Raw genomic sequence first — 19,774 nt, 5'->3', positions numbered from 1 at the left:
GGGGGGAAGCACTGTTTGGGCGCATGACAGAGCTCGGAAGGGAAGGAGCGCCATTTGGAATGCAGACTTAGATGGATTGGTCTGCAGGCGTCACGTTGCATTTGCAGAGCCCCTGATGTACCTAAACAGTAGAAACCCCCCACAAGTGACCCCATATTGGAAATTAGACCCCCCAAGGAACTTATCTAGATGTGTTGTGAAAACTTTTAACCCCCAAGTGTTTCACTACAGTTTACAACGCAGAGCCGTGAAAATAAAAAATCTTTTTTTTCCCACAAAACTTATTTTTTAGCCCCCAGTTTTGTATTTTCCCAAGGGTAACAGGAGAAATTGGACCCCAAAAGATGTTGTCCAATTTGTCCTGAGTACGCCAATACCCCATATGTTGGGGTAAACCCCTGTTTGGGTACACGGGAGAGCTCTGAAGGGAAGGAGCACTGTTTTACTTTTTCAACGCAGAATTGTCTGGAATTGAGATCGGATGCCATGTCCCGTTTGGAGAGCCCCTGATGTGGAACAGTGGAAACCCCCCAATTATAACTGAAACCCTAATCCAAACACATCCCTTACCCTAATCCAAATGGTAACACTAACCACACCCCTAACCCTGACACACCCCTAACCCTAATCCCAACCCTATTCCCAACCGTAAATGTAATCCAAACCCTAACCCTAACTTTAGCCCCAACCCTAACTGTAGCCTTAACCCTAGCCCTAACCCTAGCAATAACCCTAACCCTAGCCCTAACCCTAGCCCTAACCCTAGCAATAACCCTAGCCCTAACCCTAGCCCTAGCCCTAACCCTAGCAATAACCCTAGCCCTAACCCTAGCCCTAACCCTAGCCCTAACCCTAACCCTAACCCTAGCAATAACCCTAGCCCTAACCCTAGCCCTAACCCTAATCCTAGCCCTAACCCTAGCCCTAACCCTAGCCCTAATGGGAAAATGGAAATAAATACATTTTTTTTATTTTTTTATTTTTCCCTAACTAAGGGGGTGATGAAGGGGGGTTTGATTTACTTTTGTAGTGGGTTATTTAGCGGATTTTGATTGGCAGCCGTCATACACTGAAAGACGCTTTTTATTGCAAAAAATATTTTTTGCATTACCACATTTTGAAAGCTATAATTTTTCCCTATTTGAGTCCACAGAGTCATTTGAGGTCTTATTTTTTGCGGGACGAGTTGACATTTTTATTGGTAACATTTTCGGGCACATGACATTTTTTGATCGCTTTTTATTCCGATTTTTGTGAGGCAGAATGATCAAAAACCAGCTATTCATGAATTTCTTTTTGGGGAGGCGTTTATACCGTTCCGCGTTTGGTAAAATTGATAAAGCAGTTTTATTCTTCGGGTCAGTACGATTACAGCGATATCTCATTTATATCATTTTTTTTGTTTTGGCGCTTTTATACGATAAAAGCTATTTTATAGAAAAAATAATTATTTTGGTATCGCTTTATTCTCAGGACTATAACTTTTTTGTTTTTTTGCTGATGATGCTGTATGGTGGCTCGTTTTTTGCGGGACAAGATGACGTTTTCAGCGGTACCATGGTTATTTATATCTGTCTTTTCGATCGCGTGTTATTCCACTTTTTGTTCGGCGGTATGGTAATAAAGCGTTGTTTTTTGCCTCGTTTTTTTTTTTTTTTTCTCACGGTGTTTACTGAAGGGGTTAACTAGTAGGACAGTTTTATAGGTTTGGTCGTTACGGACGCGGCGATACTAAATATGTGTACTTTTATTGTTTTGTTTTTTTATTTAGATAAAGAAATGTATTTATGGGAATATTTTTTTTTTCTTTATTTAGGAATTTATTTTGTATTTATTTTTTTACACATGTGGAAATTTTTTTTTTAACTTTTTTACTTTGTCCCAGGGGGGGACATTACAGATCGGTGATCTGACAGTGTGCACAGCACTCTGCCAGATCTGCGATCTGCTGTGCAGGGCTGCAGGCTTACCAGCGCCTGCTCTGAGCAGGCACTCGGTAAGCCACCTCCCTCCCTGCAGGACCCGGATGCCGCGGCCGTCTTGGATCCGGGACCTGCGGCGAGGAGGGAGGTAGGAGACCCTCAGAGCAACGCGATCACATCGCGTTGCTGCGGGGGTCTCAGGGAAGCCCGCAGGGAGCCCCCTCCCTGCGCGTTGCTTCCCTATACCGCCGGTAGACCGCAATTATGTTTGATCGCGGTGTGCCGGGGGTTAATGTGCCGGGGGCGGTCCGTGACCACTCCTGGCACATAGTGCCGGATGTCAGCTGTGATATGCAGCTGACACCCGGCCGCGATTGGCCGCGCTCCCCCCGTGAGTGCGGCCCATCGCGTATGACGTACTATCCCATCGGTGGTCATACGGGCCCACCCCACCTCGACGGGATAGTACGTCAGATGTCAGAAAGGGGTTAATATTTGTTGTAGCATATTGTGATATTATCTTGGATGACAGGGATGCAGGGCAATTGAACAATAGATGTTTGTTAATATGTTGATTACACCTTGTCCTGGCTAGGTAGTTTGTTAATCTGCAAAACAGAGAAGTATAAACTATGCAGATCCGCTTTATTGGCCATCACTGAACCCTGGCTCCATGGAGATGTTCAGAGAAGCCAGATTGTGATCCTCCAGTCACCAAGCCTTGTACCTCAATGGACTGTCGGCTTCCTAAGCTTGCCATTACCTCCTCTCTGTGGGTGTCACAGATGGAGGTAGTCGGCCATGGAAGCCCCAGGGTTGCAGTTGTTCTAATCCCGAAGAGTCAATGAAAGGGTGAGACTGTAATTTGCACCATCTTGGGTATTTTGCTGCGACTGTACTATGTGTTATTGTCTGGTAGTTGAGTGAAGTATTTCCACACTCTGTTCTACCCTCACCCTGTGTTGTCTGAACATTATTATGTCCACAGAAAACAAGAGTGCGGGCCTTCAGTGGGATGACCCCTGGTCCATGTGGTCTCGGGCCAGCGGACTACAACACTCACTGACCCCCATGTCTCCACAATTACCCTCCCCAGATTCAGCACTGGTTTTCCGTCACTGCCCTCTTCTCTGTTGTTTGTCTGCAGCGTTGACGTCATATCAGCAGCACTTCAGCTAATCAGTGAGCTCAGTGGCTCATGCAGTCTGCACCTGACTTCACACTTGTTATAACACTGTTCTATTATTTCCCCCATGTCACCTCTAATTCTAGGAGAGGCAGCATGCAGCATGTTACAGATAATATCTGCAGAAAAGAGCCTCAGAAAAAGCCATGGTAAGAGACATGGTTACAGGGGAGAATTCACATGGAAATTTCCTTTAATATTTATAGCAGTGGCATAACTAGAGTTCGAGGGGCTCCAATGCAAAATTTGCACCTGGACCCCTGGACCACCTGGATCCTGCATGTTGGTCAGATGTATGGGCTCTTGTAGCGTTCTAGATCCTATAAAGACGTGGGTATTTGCTCCCCATGTAATAATGTTCCCCGTCCTGGCTCCATGTTAATTAATCCCATCATGGGCTACTTTATTTAATAATGTTCCCATCCTGGACCCTTCCTGCATGAATGTCCCCCATCTTGGGCCCCTTCCTGGTACAATGTCCCACATATTGGACACCTTTCTGGCATAATGTTCTCTATCCTGGACCCTTTTATTACTAATGTCTCCCATTCTGGCTCTTTACTATTAAAATGTTACCATCCTGCATGACTTCCTGGTATAATTTTCCTCATCCTGGTACTCTTCGTGGTACAAGGTCCTGCATCTTGGGCCTCTTCCTTATATAATTTTCCTCATCCTGGGTCACTTCCTGGTATAATGTTCCTAATTCTGGGCTTCTTCCTGGTGTAATGTACTTAATCCTGGGCCACTTCCTGGTATAATGTTCCTCATCCTGGGCCCCTTCCTGGTTTAATATTCCTCATCCTGGGCTCCTTCCTGACATAATGCTCCTCATTCTGTGCCACTTCCTGGTATAACATTTCTCATCCTGTGCCCCTTCCAGGTTTAATACTCCTCTTCCTGGGCCCCTTCCTGTTGTAATGTTCCTCATCCTGGGCCCTTTCTGGTTTAATGTTCCTCATCCTGGGCCCCATCCTGGTATAATGTTCCTCATCCTGGGCCCCTTCCTGGTTTAATATTCCTCATCCTGGGCTCCTTCCTGACATAATGTTCCTCATTCTGGGCCACTTCCTGGTATAACATTTCTCATCCTGTGCCCCTTCCAGGTTTAATACTCCTCTTCCTGGGCCCCTTCCTGTTGTAATGTTCCTCATCCTGGGCCCTTTCTGGTTTAATGTTCCTCATCCTGGGCCCCATCCTGTTATAATGTTCCTCATCCTGGGCCCCTTCCTGGTTTAATGTTCCTCATCCTGGGCCCCTTCCTGACATAATGCTCCTCATCCTGGGCCCCTTCCTGTTATAATGTTCCTCATCCTGGGCCCCTTCCAGGTTTAATGTTCCTCATCCTGGACCCCTTCCTGGTATAATGCTCCTCATCCTGGGCCCCTTCCTGTTATAATGTTCCTCATCCTGGGCCCCTTCCTGGTATAATGTTCCTCATCCTGGGCCCCTTCCTGGTATAATGTTCCTCATCCTGGGCCCCTTCCAGGTTTAATGTTCCTCATCCTGGACCCCTTCCTGGTATAATGCTCCTCATCCTGGGCCCCTTCCTGGTATAATGTCCCTCATACTGGGCCCCTTCCTGGTATAATGTCTCCTGTTCTGCCATTCTTCTCCAGAACTTTTATAAATAGAAATAAACGGGACTTCTTACCTCTCCCGCACACCATATCCGATGCAGAGGCCAGGACTTCGGCTTTTTCTTCCCCATTCCCCGGTCCTTCCTTCTCTGGATGCTCCGCTATGAACTAGATGGGAGCGAGTCTGATAAAATCTGATTCTCCAGAGTCATCCAAAGTTGACCTGTAAATTCAATTTGCATAAAATTTGTTCTACGTGAATCGATTTGCTGCTAAAAGCCCCTTATTGATTTCTCCAGACCCCAGAGTATAATAAATTGAGGGGATAAAAAGTGTAAAAATATTATGCTCTCATCATGGGCGGACACTAATAGCTTGGGGCCCCTGTGCAGGAAATGTGTCTGGGCCCCTCCCTGCCTGGTACGCTGCTAAGGCCGGGGTCACACTAGACCGTAATACGGACGAGTGCTATGTGATAAAAAATCGCATAGCACTCGGCCCAATGTTAATCTATGGTGCAGCTCCCATCATCTGATATTTTCTCCACCGTATTTCGGATCCGAGGGAACTCGCAGCATGCTGCGATTGTCAGCGTATCTCGGCCGAGACTCGTCAATGCAAGTCTATGGGTGCGAGAAAAAATCGGATTACACACGGACCATGCGTGTGCATTGCGAGAAATACGCAGCGGTGTTCTATAGAAAAGCCGGTAATTCAATTGCCGGCTTTTCATTTCTCCTTCCCAAACCCGACAGGATATGAGACATGATTACATACAGTAAACCATCTCATATCCCCTTTTTTTTTGCAGATTCCACACTACTAATGTTAGTAGTGTCTATGTGCAAAATTTCAGCGCTGTAGCTGCTCAAATAAAGGGTTAAATGGCGGAAAAAATTGGCGTGGGCTCCCGCGCAATTTTCTCCGCCAGAATGGTAAAGCCAGTGACTGAGGGCAGATATTAATAGCCAGGAGAGGGTCCATGGTTATTGGCCCCCCCCGGCTAAAAACATCTGCCCCCAGCCACCCCAGAAAAGGCACATCTGGAAGATGCGCCTATTCTGGCACTTGGCCACTCTCTTCCCACTCCCGTGTAGCGGTGGGATATGGGGTAATGAAGGGTTAATGCCACCTTGCTATTGGAAGGTGACATTAAGCCAGATTAATGATGGAGAGGCGTCAATTATGACACCTATCCATTATTAATCCAATTGTATGAAAGGGTTAAAAAACACACACACATGATTTAAAAGTATTTTAATGAAATAAACACAGCGGTTGTTGTAATAATTTATTGCTCTCTCAATCCATTTTCAGACCCTCGCTTGGCAAAATAATAACCGCACAAGATACATACCCTCTCTGATGTCCTATCACGTCCCACGAGGTAATCCATCTGAAGGGGTTAACTAATATTACAGGCAGAGCTGCGATAAACCCCTCGCTCGTGTCTGTAATCCCCGGGTGCTGAAAGGAAAGCAGTGATCTATACTTACATTCAGTCGCGGTGATGCGCCCCTGCTGGATGTTCTCATGAACTGCAGCCTGGGAACTTTTTCCCATGCTCCAGGTCATATGAGGACATCCACCAGGGGGCGCATCACCGCGACTGAAGGAAATGTAGGTCAATGACCTATAGTTACCTTCAGTCGCAGTGATGCGCCCCCTGGTGGATGTCCTCATATGACCTGGAGCATGGGAAAAAGTTCCCAGGCTGCAGTTCATGAGAACATCCAGCAGGGGCGCATCACCGCGACTCAATGTAAGTACAGATCCAGCTTTCCTTTCAGCACCCGGGGGATTACAGACACGAGCGAGTGGTTTATCGCAGCTCCTGCCTGTAATATTAGTTAACCCCTTCAGATGGATTACTTCGTGGGACGTGACAGTTCATCAGAGAGGGTATGTATCTTGTGCGTTTATTATTTTTCCAAGCGAGGGTCTGAAAATGGAATGAGAGAACAATAAATTATTACAACAACCGCTGTGTTTATTTCATTAAAATACTTTTAAATCATGTGTGTGTGTGTTTTTTAACCCTTTCCAACAATTGGATTAATAATGGATAGGTGACATAATTGACGCCTCTCCATTATTAATCTGGCTTAATGTCACCTTCCAATAGCAAGGTGGCATTAACCCTTCATTACCCCATATCCCACCGCTACAGGGAGTGGGAAGAGAGTGGCCAAGTGCCAGAATAGGCGCATCTTCCAGATGTGCCTTTTCTGGGGTGGCTGGGGGCAGATGTTTGTAGCCAGGGGGGGGGCAATATCCATGGACCCTCTCCTGGCTATTAATATCTGCCCTCAGTCACTGGCTTTACAATTCTGGCGGAGAAAATTGCGCGGGAGCCCACACCAATTTTTTCCGCCATTTAACCCTTTATTTTAGCAGCTACAGCGGCCAAATTTTGCACATACACACTACTAACATTAGAAGTGTGGAATATGCAAAAAAAAGGGGGATATGAGATGGTTTACTGTATGTAATCATGTCTCATATCCTGTCGGGTTTGTGCAGGAGAAATGCAAAGCCGGCAATTGAATTAGCGGCTGTTCACAGATATCGCGCTGAATGAAATATAAATACAGAATATATATATATGTGTCTCAATGACATATATATATATACTGTATATATGTTTTCCCGAACATTTGAGCACATAAATCCATTAGATGTCGGTTTTGCAAGCTTGCGAGAAAATCTCGGCATACGGATGCCATACGGATGTCACACGGATCATTTGATGCGAGGAAATCGCATCCTCGCACTGCACACGGATCACTGTTTTTGAAACATTTGTGCGATTCTCGGCCGTGAAAAACGGACCGTTTTTTTATACGTTAAGTGTGTCCCCGGCCTTATGATGAGGGAAATCTGGCAAAGGGACCCCTGGAGCCTCAGGCTCCGAAAAACAAGGCAGATCGCCCTCATTACTACTGCCCTGTAAGCAGGGGTGTACATAGCAATCACAGGGACCCAGAGCAAAAGTTCTATTTGGGCCCCAAACCTCTAAAAAATATATATATACTGCATTTACAGTGGGTGTGGAAACTATTCAGACCCCTTTAAATTTTTCACTTTGTTTCATTGCAGCCATTTGATAAATTCAAAAAAGTTCATTTTTTTCTCATTAACGTACACTCTGCACCCCATCTTCAATGAAAAAAAACAGAAATGTAAAAGTTTTTGTAAATTTAATAAAAAACTGAAATATCCCATGGTCATAAGTATTTAGACCCTTTGCTCAGACACTCATATGTAAGTCCCATGCTGTCCATTTCCTTGTGATCCTCCTTGAGCTGGTTCTACTCCATCATCGGAGTCCAGCTGTGTGTAATTAATCTGATAAGGCTTGATTTGGAAAGGCGCACACCTGTCTATATGAGACCTCACAGCTCACAGTGCATGTCAGACCAAAGGAGAATCATGAGGCCAAAAGAACTGGCCAAGGAGCTCAGAGACAGAATTGTGGCACAGATCTGGCCGAGGTTACAACAGAATTTCTGCAGCACTGAAGGTTCCTAAGAGCACAGTGGCCTCCACAATCCTTACATGGAAGAAGTATGGGACCACCAGAAGTCTTCCTAGACCTGGCCGTCCAGCCAAACTGAGCAATTATGCAGCTGTAAGTCTCCTCATCTCGCCATGCCTAACATGTCAGTCTCCCCAACGAGAAACGATACTTCTTGGATCTAAATTAATTAAAAAAAATGTTTCAAATTACTCCCAAAAAATAAAACGTTCCATTTTTCCCTCCAACACCTACCTCTTGTTAAATATGTTTTTTATTGTAATAATTATGTAAAAGATCCGAGCCGGTAATTTTCTTCATTACACTGGTCAACAGCATTTTTGGTGCCAAAGATATTTCATCGAATTTAGGGTATTTTTGGGGTGCTGATTCTGAATATGTCATCAGTTTTGCCAGATTGGCTCAAGTTTTTGACATTTTTGGTATCTTATTTATAGCACTTGTTGGTAAATGCGACGCATCATCTCATTAATTTCTTTGGATTAGTACTTGAACTGAGCAGTTCTCAATATAGTTTTGTGTTAATTAGTGTTCTAAAAGTTTGTTCATAGCTTGATTTTTGCACTAACTTTATGTTGTTGTCTGTTTTCCAGTGAAAAGCATGAACTCATCAAGAAGAAGTTGTCTTAACGATCCAGACTCATTCTGTTACATTTGTGGTGAATACACACTGCCAAAACATAGAAGAAACATAACAGACTTCGTAAAAAAAGTGTATTTTGCCTATTTTGGGGTTATGCTTGGGGACCAAGACAAGTTTTGGGCACCACACATAGTGTGCAAAGCATGTATCGAATTATTACGAAAATGGAGCAAAGGACAAAGAAAAAGCTTCAAATTTGGTGTTCCAATGGTGTGGAGAGAGCCAAAAAATCATCATGATGACTGTTATTTATGGTAAACACAGGTACAGGCACATCTTCACAATGAGGGACAGCCCTTCTTGCAGATTCCATGTTACTCCCATTTTCGTTTCTTATGCTTATTGAATCCTTGCACTTGCACTGCACAGAAATAACAGTCATCATGATGATTTTTTGGCTCTCTCCACACCATTGGAACACCAAATTTGAAGCTTTTTCTTTGTCCTTTGCTCCATTTTCGTAATAATTCGATACATGCTTTGCACACTATGTGTGGTGCCCAAAACTTGTCTTGGTCCCCAAGCATAACCTCAAAATAGGCAAAATACACTTTTTTTACGAAGTCTGTTATGTTTCTTCTATGTTTTGGCAGTGTGTATTCACCACAAATGTAACAGAATGAGTCTGGATCGTTAAGACAACTTCTTCTTGATGAGTTCATGCTTTTCACTGGAAAACAGACAACAACATAAAGTTAGTGCAAAAATCAAGCTATGAACAAACTGTTAGAACACTAATTAACACAAAACTATATTGAGAACTGCTCAGTTCAAGTACTAATCCAAAGAAATTAATGAGATGATGCGTCGCATTTACCAACAAGTGCTATAAATAAGATACCAAAAATGTCAAAAACTTGAGCCAATCTGGCAAAACTGATAGCATATTCAGAATCAGCACCCCAAAAATACCCCAAATTCATTAAAATATTTTGGACACCAGAAAAAAAATTTTTTTTTGTTGACCTGTGTTATCCGATTCTGCTGACAGCCAACTATATTTTTATTCTTTTTTTTTTAATGTTCTATAATTTGCTACAAATTGTAAAACGAGTTGTTGTTGTTGTTTTTTTCCCCTGCTCATATAAGACCCCATCTGTTGTGGAGCAGACTGTGTGTGTGAGTAAGTGTATTAAGCCATATATACAGGAAATTCGGAAAGCTGAGTAATAAAAGGCTGGAAAGGAATCGTCCGCCTGAGAACTGTCACTTATTGCATCAGCTTCTGGCTGCGGCGGCCGCGGGTTCCGGTATTAATGCATCATCTCAACCACTGTGCACTGATTTACTAACCTGAGGCAACATAGGAATTAAATTGCAGACCCGAGTATGACAATTGAAAATCTAAATTGAAGAGAAGTCGGTGTGCAGCGCGTGACTCCCGCCACTGGGTCAACAACGGCTCCGCTGCGATGAGGAATACTGTGGATTTTTAATAAAGCGTTCACCTTTAATCCAGAAGACAATGATCTGCATTTTCTGACGGGGCGCGTTCCTAGAAGTCTTAGCCTTTTCTTGACTCACAAGAGTAGAGGAATTTTGTGCAGTGGAAATTCACTGGGCATGTTGAAATTGAACATGCCTGACCTTTTTGTTTATTTGCGCTCCACCATACCCTGTTGGCATTCATCTAATGCGCATGGCCAACGAATCTGCCCCAAATCACAGTTCAATCAAATTTGACCAGGAAATTAAATTTGCATTCTTTTTATGCAAATTGAATGCTCGTTATTATGCTCTGAGATCTCTCCAGACTCCACAGAATAAATATATAAATATAAATAATGATATACACACCCAGCCTACATCTGTCCCATCTTACAGCCCCACTGTGGTCCAGTTGTCTTCTACGGTGCGGTCTTTAATGGACCATCTTTGGAGTCTACTGGCACCCAACAACTTTGCCGTCCCCTGCACTGCCTAGGTGACAATGCCAGATGCCAGGCACCAGAAGATGCCAAAGATGACCCAGTGAAGACCACACCAGAGACTGAAGAAGATAGATGAGGCACAGGTGAGAATTATTATTTTTTATTTTTTTTTTACTTCTTCCCAGTCCTTTTGATTTCAACAACATTGGCTTTTCTGCCTATCATTTAGCTGGATTTGCACAAATGGAATAGCAAAATATTCAGATCCTGGCAAATCTGAAACTTTTTCCGAAAGTCGGTGTGCCATGAAGTGATTTCCTCATCTTTAAGCCACATTTACGTGTTCAGTATTTGGTCAGGATTTTACATCAGTATTTGTAGCCAAAACCAGGAGTGGATGATAAATACAGAAGTGGTGCAGATGTTTCTATTAGACTTTTCCTCTGATTGTTCCACGCCTAACTTTGGCTACAGATACTGATGTAAAATACTGACCGAATACTGAACGTTGCCCGAGTCTAATGTGTTGACTAATGTGGAAGTCGAATGAACTGAGGACACAGTAAAATGATGAGCTCCAGTCACTGGGTGATAACACTGCGCAATGTTTTCTGCGTAGGTCAGATTAAATGTCATGACTCTGTTGTCGGGTGTCCCAGGACCAGGGGCTCCTTCCCTGTCCCTAACGCTAGCAACGCCCTAGCTCACCCTGTTCCCCAGATTACTTCTGATGGTGAAGATGCAGGGGCCACGTACCTTGCCTTAGTTCCGTTATCTGCTTTCAGTCTGTACCCTTCCCCCACCCAGGGAAGAGGGGAGCAGTAGTTGTGTACTGTAATACACTAACAATACTAACAAGGTAATGAAAAATACCAAACATACAAATATACGCACACATATAACAGAGGAATGAATCAGGGAGTGGAGGATGGGGTTAAACCAAAGTATTAAAAGAAAGGGAATTGTCTCATGCTCAAAACCTAAGAACAGTCACAGATAAATCCACCAAATGCCTTCTCCAATAATAACCACCAACAAACTACAGCCATGCAGCATAAGCTACTCTGGCAAAGAGTGCTAGCTAGGGCCCAGATTATGTAGGAGATGGGAGTGCCTAACAGTGAGCAGCTGAGAGCCTTAATGCAGGAAAGCTTCCAGGAATTCTCAACTGAGCAGATTAATCCCTGCACTGTTAAAAGAAATTTATACTGTTTAATGTGAAGGTGAAGTGCTTCTAATCAGTGCAGGAGCAGGAGAAATCAGACGCTGGCTCCTCTCTGTCAGGATAAACCCATGACATTAGACCTGTGAACTCCCTTTGCTACCAAAACCAATGACACAGTTCAATAGAGTCAGACAAATACCTGGGGCAAGGATAATAAGTAGGAACGGAAGCTGTTCACATATAACTCCTAGCCCTCTTTTCTTTTTAAAAACCTACACTTTTAGTGCTGGGGCACTTCACACGTTACTTCAACTATTTTGGTGTCTTCGCTTTCTGCAAAGGTTAAAAAAAGGATAGGCTGTAGGATTTCAATATGCCCCATCGTTTTGTTCATAAGGGGAATACAGTAAGCTATAGCCAGAGATGTCTGCCATTCACTCCCCAGCCTAACCTCTTGCCTCCTAGTCAGGAACAGGAGCGCATACTTACCAATACTGCTGTTGCCAAAATAGGAGGTTTCAGTCCCATCTTCAGTCCCATCCACCCAGAAAATGTCCAATAGCTACATTTGGGTAGGTTTTCATAAACTTCACCCTGTTTTGATTGAGGATATCCCTTGTTTTTATTCTTTCTGATAAATCAGGACCGTTGCAGCATCAAGGTCCTGAGTACCAGTGCAAAGGCTCAAAAAAAGTGCCTCCATCCACTATGTGCCATTTATGGGTGCAAATCGCAACTGTGCACCGCCATTGATTAGCTTCGGACCCTTTATGGTCTTATAAATCAAGAACTCCTGAGAGACCCTGTAACAAGATGAATACAGAGGGGCTTGGAGTAGTTTCCTTATGGCAACGCCGAGCCTATGATGTCACTATGAGCAGACGCGTAGATGGTCAGGACATTGGGAGGACAAAGGTAACGCAGTCCGCATAGTAACACATTGATGATTCTCGCCAATCCCCCATGACGGGAGCTTATCAGGATACTATGGACTCTCATTGTAGTCCTTTGATGGATCCCTAAATCATGAGCGCTGCTCCTGGGTAGCTGAGTGCAGATGTAACAGAGCTGAGATTATAAAGTGTCAATATCTACAAATGTCTCATCAAAAGAACATCCTAAACCTCGGACGTCACCCTGGCAGATCACAATTATATACTTTGTTATTGCTGGATCATCATCAGAAATTCAAGGACATAATATTTGTGAAGAAAATTGCACAATTATCTCATTATCGCTGTCACCGTAGTTATATATGTAGATAAGTAATCACTGCATATATGTATCTAATAAAATGACAGTATTATTATTATTATTATTATTATTATTATTCATTTTTATAGCGCCATTTATTCCATGGCGCTTTACATGTGAAATACGGGGCAAAGTATAAACTGTATGTATATGCAGGATATGTACAGAATGCAAAGCAGGTTATATGTCACAATGTATCATCGTAACATACAACGACATGGAATTTATATACTGTTTACATGCAGGAAAAATTATATAAAAAAGAAAATGTTTCAGGCAAATAATAACAAATAAAATAAAAATACAATCAACTTAGTATAGTAGGCTGAACTGAAAGGGAAGTGCAGAATGAAATCTTACATGTATCTCTGCAAACAGGGAGCTCCCCCTAGTGGTGACTGCAGGCAGAATCTTATCATGTATCTCTGTATACAGGGAGCTCCCCCTAGTGGTGACTGCAGACAGAATCTTATCATGTATCTCTGTATACAGGGAACTCCCCCTAGTGGTGACTGCAGACAGGATCTTATCATGTATCTCTGCATACAGGGAGCTCCCCCTAGTGGTGGCTGCAGACAGGATCTTATCATGTATCTCTGTATACAGGGAGCTCCCCCTAGTGGTGACTGCAGACAGGATCTTATCATGTATCTCTGTATACAGGGAGCTCCCCCTAGTGGTTACTGCAGACAGGATCTTATCATGTATCTCTGTATACAGGGAGCTCCCCCTAGTGGTGGCTGCAGACAGGATCTTATCATGTATCTCTGTATACAGGGAGCTCCCCCTAGTGGTAACTGCAGACAGGATCTTATCATGTATCTGTATACAGGGAGCTCCCCCTAGTGGTGGCTTCAGACAGGATCTTATCATGTATTTCTGTATATAGGGAGCTCCCCCTAGTGGTGACTGCAGACAGGATCTTATCATGTATCTCTGTATACAGGGAGCTCCCCCTAGTGGTGTCTGCAGACAGGATCTTATCATGTATCTCTGTATACAGGGAGCTCCCCCTAGTGGTGGCTGCAGACAGGATCTTATCATGTATCTCTGTATACAGGGAGCTCCCCCTAGTGGTGTCTGCAGACAGGATCTTATCATGTATCTCTGTATACAGGGAGCTCCCCCTAGTGGTGACTGCAGACAGGATCTTATCATGTATCTCTGTATACAGGGAGCTCCCCCTAGTGGTGACTGCAGACAGGATCTTATCATGTATCTCTGTATACAGGGAGCTCCCCCTAGTGGTGACTGCAGACAGGATCTTATCATGTATCTCTGTATACAGGGAGCTCCCCCTAGTGGTTACTGCAGACAGGATCTTATCATGTATCTCTGTATACAGGGAGCTCCCCCTAGTGGTAACTGCAGACAGGATCTTATCATGTATCTGTATACAGGGAGCTCCCCCTAGTGGTGGCTGCAGACAGGATCTTATCATGTATCTCTGTATACAGGGAGCTCCCCCTAGTGGTGGCTGCAGACAGAATCTTATCATGTATCTCTGTATACAGGGAGCTCCCCTAGTGGTGACTGCAGACAGGATCTTATCATGTATCTCTGTATACAGAGAGCTCCCCCTAGTGGTGGCTGCAGACAGGATCTTATCATGTATCTGTATACAGGGAGCTCCCCTAGTGGTGGCTGCAGACAGGATCTTATCATGTATCTCTGTTTACAGGGAGCTCCCCCTAGTGGTGACTGCAGACAGGATCTTATCATGTATCTCTGTATACAGGGAGCTCCCCCTAGTGGTGACTGCAGACAGGATCTTATCATGTATCTCTGTATACAGGGAGCTCCCCCTAGTGGTGGCTGCAGACAGGATCTTATCATGTATCTCTGTATACAGAGAGCTCCCCCTAGTGGTGACTGCAGACAGGATCTTATCATGTATCTCTGTATACAGGGAGCTCCCCCTAGTGGTGACTGCAGACAGGATCTTATCATGTATCTCTGTATACAGAGAGCTCCCCCTAGCGGTGACTGCAGACAGGATCTTAACATGTATCTCTGTATACAGGGAGCTCGTCCTAGTGGTGTCTGCAGACAGGATCTTATCATGTATCTCTGTATACAGGGAGCTCCCCCTAGTGGTGACTGCAGACAGGATCTTATCATGTATCTCTGTATACAGGGAGCTCCCACTAGTGGTGGCTGCAGACAGGATCTTATCATGTATCTCTGTATACAGGGAGCTCCCCCTAGTGGTGGCTGCAGACAGGATCTTATCATGTATCTCTGTATACACGGAGCTCCCCCTAGTGGTGGCTGCAGGCAGGATCTTATCATGTATCTCTGTATACAGGGAGCTCCCCCTATTGGTGACTGCAGACCGGAACTTATCATGTATCTCTGTATACAGGGAGCTCCCCCTAGTCGTGACTACAAACAGAATCTTATCATGTATCTCTGTATACAGGGAGCTCCCCCTAGTGGTGACTGCAGATAGGATCTTATCATGCATCTCTGTATACAGGGAGCTCCCCCTAGTGGTGGCTGCAGACAGAATCTTATCATGTATCTCTGTATACAGGGAGCTCCCCCTAGTGGTGACTGCAGACAGAATCTTATCATGTATCTCTGTATACAGGGAGCTCCCCCTAGTGGTGGCTGCAGACAGGATCTTATCATGTATCTCTGTATACAGGGAGATACCCCTAGTGGTGGCTGCAGACAGGATCTTATCATGTATCTCTGTATACAGGGAGCTCCCCCTAGTGGTGCGTGGAGAAATAATATTTGCGTTTATCAATTTGGTAGTTTTGTGCAGGTGCAGAAAATACCTTTTCGTTGCTATCCTGTGCTTTTGTGTGTGTCTCTGTCAGCGTTATAGGAATGTAATTATCCCAATAATGTATATTGACTTTTTCCTTGGGTGGTTTCTTCAGTGACAGTAAATGACCAGCACTAATAGTGTGAAAAAAATTAAGTCACTATACACAGTAGAAAATGTTTAAAGTCTGACAGAGTAGAAAGTTCAGCTCTGCTACATCAGTATGTTTCAACACTTCCATCCCTAATAAACCATAAGAAATAGAAAATAAATCTTTAAGATGGAAGATTTCTGCACAAACTTGAGGAACTCTTAATCATCTGTCACCGTTTCCATGTTCTGCGCTGTCACTCGGACGTCTCCAGTCTCTTCACACTTTTCAGAATTATTCTGTAATCAATTTTCTTCAGAAGCAGAACAGAGAGTGTGTGTGTGGCGGTTTTATAGAACTTCTCCTCAATGCTTTCATTATTGGAGGAGACGGTGGTTATTTACAGAGGGAACATCCAATAACGTCTACATGTTTGAGGATTATTGGAGCATGGTAACATCCGTGCTGCTTTATAAGAGCTTAGTGGCGGTTTGTCCGGGGGAACTAATATATTATATACAGTGTAGAAGGGCTAGAATGAAGGCCGCGGTGATGGACAGGGGATATAGCAAAGGCCATTTCATTGTTCTGATGCCTCTAATATAAAAACAAATATATTCTTAAACTTTCCTATTTGTTAAGAGCTCAACTGGTGAGATAGATTCTGTAAGCTGTGGGATATATTGAACAGTATGGACCAGAGGCGCTGATACAGTGGAGCTGCTCTTTCTGGATGGCTCGTGGAACAGCAAGGACCAGTACAGATGGCAGATGGATAAGTGAAGGAGGAGACATCAGAAGCAGTGTCTAATGTGTGGACTGTGCAGGAACATGTGCAGTAGATGTGGCCCTGTCAAGACAGCTGAGATGAGTAGGTTATTTGAGTTGAGTAGGTAGCAATGTCATTATAACAAAGATGAGTTTGCTATCAGGTACCTTGTTACAACAGAATTGGACATTTAAACAACATCAACATCACAAGTAGCAGGGCTAAGCTTGTATTAATAAGTGGCTGTAGTATGGCAGACTGGAGAGGGTGAACTGATTAGACATCAGATTTGAGCTGAAGCAAGTAGGTAGTAAAGTACAGACAAACGTGATAGCAGAGTACTATATCACCTCAATACTCGGGCAGCGGGCAGCAGCCTAATTCAGCCTTAAAAAGCCTTAGATGGTGGTTTACTAGCACAGATGGAGCAGGCTATAGGATAAGATAGCAAAGCCCATCGCAGAAGCCAGGACAGGTGAGTAAACTATAAGCCATAGGATAAGATAGCAAAGCCCATCGCAGGAGCCAGGACAGGTGAGTAAACTATAAGCCATAGGAAAGGGAGCAAAGCCCATCGCAGGAGTTGGGACAGGTGAGTAAACTATAAGCCATTGGAAAGGGAGCAAAGCCCATCGCATGAGCCAGGACAGGTGAGTAAACTATAAGCCATAGGAAAAGGGAGCAAAGCCCATAGCAAGAGTTGGGACAGGTGAGTAAACTATAAGCCATAGGAAAGGGAGCAAAGCCTATCGCAGGAGCCAGGACATGTGAGTAAACTATAAGCCATAGGAAAGGGAGCAAAGCCCATCACAGGAGTTGGACAGGTGAGTAAACTATAAGCCATTGGAAAGGGAGCAAAGCCCATCGCAGGAGTTGGGACAGGTGCGTAAACTATAAGCCATAGGAAAGTGGAGCAAAGCACATCTCAGGAGCCAGGACAGTTGAGTAAAACTATAAGCCATATGAAAATAGAGCAAAGCTGATTGCAGGAGACAGGACAGGTGAGTAAACTATAAGCCATAGGAAAAGGGAGCAAAGCCCATTGCAGGAGTTGGGACAGGTGAGTAAACTATAAGCCATAGGAAAAGGGAGCAAAGCCCATCGCAGGAGCCAGGACAGGTGCGTAAACTATAAGACATAGGAAAATGGAGCAAAGCCCATCGCAGGAGCCAGGAAAGGTGCGTAAACTATAAGCCATAGGAAAATGGAGCAAAGCTCATCGCAGGAGCCAGGACAGTTGAGTAACACTATAAGCCATAGGAAAAGGGAGCAAAGCCCATCGCAGGAGCCAGGACAGGTGAGCAAACTATAAGCCATAGGAAAAGGGAGCAAAGCCCATAGCAAGAGTTGGGACAGGTGAGTAAACTATAAGCCATAGGAAAGGGAGCAAAGCCTATCGCAGGAGCCAGGACATGTGAGTAAACTATAAGCCATAGGAAAGGGAGCAAAGCCCATCACAGGAGTTGGACAGGTGAGTAAACTATAAGCCATTGGAAAGGGAGCAAAGCCCATCGCAGGAGTTGGGACAGGTGCGTAAACTATAAGCCATAGGAAAGTGGAGCAAAGCACATCTCAGGAGCCAGGACAGTTGAGTAAAACTATAAGCCATATGAAAATAGAGCAAAGCTGATTGCAGGAGACAGGACAGGTGAGTAAACTATAAGCCATAGGAAAAGGGAGCAAAGCCCATTGCAGGAGTTGGGACAGGTGAGTAAACTATAAGCCATAGGAAAAGGGAGCAAAGCCCATCGCAGGAGCCAGGACAGGTGCGTAAACTATAAGACATAGGAAAATGGAGCAAATCCCATCGCAGGAGCCAGGAAAGGTGCGTAAACTATAAGCCATAGGAAAATGGAGAAAAGCTCATCGCAGGAGCCAGGACAGTTGAGTAACACTATAAGCCATAGGAAAAGGGAGCAAAGCCCATCGCAGGAGCCAGGACAGGTGAGCAAACTATAAGCCATAGGAAAATAGAGCAAAGCTCATCGCAGGAGTTGGGACAGGTGAGTAAACTATAAGCCATAGGAAAAGGGAGCAAAGCCCATCGCAGGAGTTGGGACAGGTGAGTAAACTATAAACCATAGGAAAAGGGAGCAAAGCCCATCGCAGGAGTTGGGACAGGTGAGTAAACTATAAGCCATAGGAAAAGGGAGCAAAGTCCATCGCAGGATACAGGACAGGTGAGTAAACTATAAGCCCTAGGAAAAGGGAGCAAAGCCCATCGCAAGAGTTGGGACTGGTGAGTAAACTATAAGCCATAGGAAAGGGAGCAAAGCCCATCGCAGGAGTTGGGACAGGTGAGTAAACTATAAGCCATAGGAAAGGGAGCAAAGCCCATCGCAGGAGTTGGGACAGGTGAGTAAACTATAAGCCATAGGAAAAGGGAGCAAAGCTCATCGCAGGAGCCAGGACAGGTGAGTAAACTATAAGCCCTAGGAAAAGGGAGCAAAGGCCATCTCAAGAGTTGGGACAGGTGAGTAAACTATAAGCCATAGGAAAATGGAGCAAAGCACATCTCAGGAGCCAGGACAGTTGGGTAAAACTATAAGCCATATGAAAAGGGAGCAAAGCCCATTGCAGGAGCCAGGACAGGTGAGTAAAACTATAAGCCATAGGAAAATAGAGCAAAGCTCATCGCAGGAGACAGGACAGGTGAGTAAACTATAAGCTATAGGAAAAGGGAGCAAAGCCCATCGCAGGAGTTGGGACAGGTGAGTAAACTATAAGCCATAGGAAAAGGGAGCAAAGCCCATCGCAGGAGCCAGGACAGGTGAGTAAAACTATAAGCAATAGGAAAATGGAGCAAAGCTCATCGCAGGAGCCAGGACAGTTGAGTAAAACTATAAGCCATAGGAAAAGGGAGCAAAGCCCATCGCAGGAGCAAGGACAGGTGAGTAAACTATAAGCCATAGGAAAGGGAGCAAAGCCCATCGCAGGAGCCAGGAGAGGTGAGTAAACTATAAGCCATAGGAAAAGGGA

Source organism: Ranitomeya variabilis, chromosome 2 (assembly GCF_051348905.1).
Source record: "Ranitomeya variabilis isolate aRanVar5 chromosome 2, aRanVar5.hap1, whole genome shotgun sequence".
NCBI classification, from domain to species: domain Eukaryota; kingdom Metazoa; phylum Chordata; class Amphibia; order Anura; family Dendrobatidae; genus Ranitomeya; species Ranitomeya variabilis.
This window is presented reverse-complemented; position numbering follows the sequence as displayed.